Below are 3,594 nucleotides of genomic sequence, written 5' to 3' on the forward strand. Positions count from 1 at the left end.
CGGCGGGGTGGGACTCCCTCAGCCGCCCGGCCAGGGGCGGGGAGGGGGAAGAAGGTGTCACGCGGCTCCCTTAGGCGCGCGCGGTTTCCCGCTTCCCCTCAGGCTGCCGGGCCTTACGCGCAGCGCTCCGCGCTGAGGCGCCGGCACCTCCGCTTCAGAGGGAAACGGAGAAATCAGATGGCGGACCTGAGCCCCTGTCGTTTCGGTTCTCTTTCTTTTTAAACTGTGCTTCGCAAGTGAAGAATTTTCTTTTGATTCCTCCTCCCAGCTTAAAGTGCTTTGGAGTATACAGAAGTAGTTGATCAGGCTGTTCCCTGCCTGAGGTAAAATAAGCCCCAGGAAATCTTGGCTCACAGGAGTTTTGGGGTGCAGTAAGGACTTCAGCAGCTGTAATGAAGTCACAGAGCTGTTACGGTGTCACCCATCGGTCAGGCCACTATATTTTTACCTCAGGATCTTCCAGGTGTAGGTCAAGGATCACTTCTACACGCAGGAACTTATCGCAAAATGCCTCCTGCATTCACCCCAGGTGACATGACAGACAGTGCTTGCATTAACTGGGAGCCATCAGCCACAGCACAGTGGAAAGAGGCCATCGCCACCTCACAGGCTGGTTCAAGCCTGACCCTGAATGGCTCCAGGGATAGGGCCTCCACCACCTCACTGGGCAACCTGTTCCAGTGTTTCACCACCCTTAGAGTAGAGAACTGCTTCCTAATATCTAATCCAAATCTGCCCTGCTCTAGTTTAAAACCATTGCCCCTTGTCCTATCACTATGCTTCCTTGTAAACAGCCCCTCCTCACCTTTCTTGTAAGCCTCCTTCAGGTACTGGAAGGCTGCTATAAGGTCTCTCTGGACCCTTCTCTTCTACAGGCTGAAAACCCCAACTCTCTCAGCCTGCCCTCATAGGAGAGGTGTTGTAGTCCTCTGTTCATTTTTGTGGCCCTCCTCTGGACCTACTACAACAGTTCAATGTCCTTTCTGTGCTGAGCGACTCCAGAGCTGGACCTAGCACTCCAGGTCAGGTCTCACCAGAGTAGAGGGACAGATTCATCTCCCTTGACCTGCTGGCTATGCTTCTTTTGATGCAGCCCAGGATGCAATTGGCCTTCTGGACTGTAAGAGCACGTTGTTGGCTCATGGCCAGCTTTTCATCCTCCAGTACCCCCAAGTCCTTTTCTGCAGGGCTGCTCTTAATTGCATCATCCCTTAGCCTGTACTGATAACGAGGATTGCTTTGACCCAGGTGCAGGACCTTGCATTTGGCCTTGTTGAACCTCGTAATGTTCACATGGCTCCACTTCTCCAGGTCCCTCTGGATGACATACCATGCCTCTGGCATTTTGACTACAGCAGTCAGCAAACTTGCTGAAGGTGCCCTCAGTCCCACCATGTCATTGATGCAGATATTAAATAGCACTGGTTCCAATACAGAGCTCTAAGGGATCCCACCCAGGAATCCAATGAGAGATCTTTTCAGAAGAAAATTGTCTTCAAATCGTTGCCTGGGAATCAGAGAACCAGCCTATGTTTAAGAGGAAAACTTTTTTGATCAACTGTTGCAAACAAGTATTCACATGATTAAACTGAAATTGAAGCATATGTTAGAGGGCTGACTGCTTCTGAGCCATCTTTGCCCACCCACAAAAGTACAACGTCAGGATAAGAAAGTGAAGCAAATCAGATGAGGTTTACATCTGTCTTCTAGACATTTAGCAGATACCAGTAATAGCATTAGAATGCTGGCAGACACCTACATTTTTATATAGTTTAAGGGTTGGTTTGTTGGGTTTTTTTAGAACCAAGAGAAATCCTCATAAATTAAAAGTCTAAAAATTAATAGAAAATGTGTGGAGAAAATATCAGATTAAGTATGAATTAATAGAAAGAGACAGGATCTTAAAGGAACAAAACTGGTTATTTTATTTTATTTTATTTTATTTTTAAGTACATAGGAATTGGAGTTTATTTTCCTTTTGTTCCTATGAGACCATTGAAAATGCTTTTACATGAGAAAGCTAGTGGAACACATCAATTTAATGGAATGCTGGGGTCCAATGCAAAAACTTAAGTTCAGAAATATAAGTTTGTTTGAGCTTATTTAGTACTTTCTATTCATGAGCAAGGATAAGATCACAAAAAGAAAAGCCTATATAGTTCTAAGGAATAATAAAGAATCAGAAAAGGCTATTTTAAAAATATTAATTATAAACTAATAGCAAAGCTAAAATTAGAATTAGATACACAACAATTTATTTCATTGTTAATGAATACAGTAGCATATACAGTCTGTTACCATTTTTGAAAACATAAGTCAGGCTATATAACATCCCTTTGACTCATACAACAGATACCTGCATAAGTGGATGAGATTTAAGGTCTTCAATTTTTGAATAACAGTTTCCTTGTACTACTAAAAGAAAAGAAATTACAAGTTTACAGTTTCAATCCCATCCAAATGCAAGAGTACCTGAAATCTCAGCCACCTTTAATATCACACAGCTCTTTTGTAACTTGTGCAATTTAGCATTGTCATATAGCATTAAAAGGCTTAAAGTATATACCCTGCAAGTCACAGAGATTAGTTGTGGATTTGATCAGTGTTTGGTTTGTTTTTTCCATTTTTTTTGAGAGGGAATAGACATAAAGTTAGAGACTTTAAAGCTTTTATTCTTTACAAGAATTTAAAAAGCTTTAAAGACAAATGCACAGAAATTTAATAAAAACTAATAATATCACTCTGACAGCAAAAAAAGAAGAAATTTACTGAAGTTTCCTGCACGTACCAGGCTACTCCTGAAAAAAATCTTTGTTTATCATGTAAATCTGTGTATTTATTAATAAACGACCATAACAGGCCCACAAAAAGTGTATGCAAATATCACTAGCAAATTTTTCATACAATTCTGTTCCAGACAAGGCAAAACAAAAAAATAACTCATATATTCTTTTAAAAAACAACAAAGATCAAAGACTTTACCAGAGAAAAGATCTAATAAGATTAGAACTTGGTACTAGCACCTTTTTGCCCTATAAGCAGCACATTGCTGCGTTTTGTGGGTGGGAATAAGAAAATCACTTTTCCCATTGGGCTGAACTGGAGACAGATCTTTTTTTTTTCCTTTTTTTTTCTTTTTCTTTTTTAAAATATTTTTTTTCTCCACTTATCATCAGCCAATTATTAACCCTCCCATGAAACATGAGCTTCATTTAGTCAGGTTAAAGCCTCCATTGTCTCTTCACAGTTGCTTCAAATTAGCAGTTTGGGGATGTGATGCAAGAGGGATGAATAGCCAAAAGAATTATAGATACAAGGTTGGTTATTGTTTGTTGTTTGCTTTTTTTTTCCAGGAAAGCCTATTTATGATGGAAGCAGTTTCCCTTCAAGGTGATACAGTGACCATTACTGCCAAATTCAAGAATCCTTCTTACAGGAGAAAGACGTGTATGCTAATAAGAGCAAAAATATACAAATCCTGCCAGCATACAACTGAAATTGCTACCAAATTACTGTTATTTTACTTCCTAATGGCACACTGCTGCAAATGACTGAGGGCCACAGGCCCTTCTCATGAAGAATCTATTCCTCATG

This window comes from Mesitornis unicolor, unplaced genomic scaffold (assembly GCF_000695765.1).
Source record: "Mesitornis unicolor isolate BGI_N332 unplaced genomic scaffold, ASM69576v1 scaffold13863, whole genome shotgun sequence".
NCBI lineage: Eukaryota > Metazoa > Chordata > Aves > Mesitornithiformes > Mesitornithidae > Mesitornis > Mesitornis unicolor.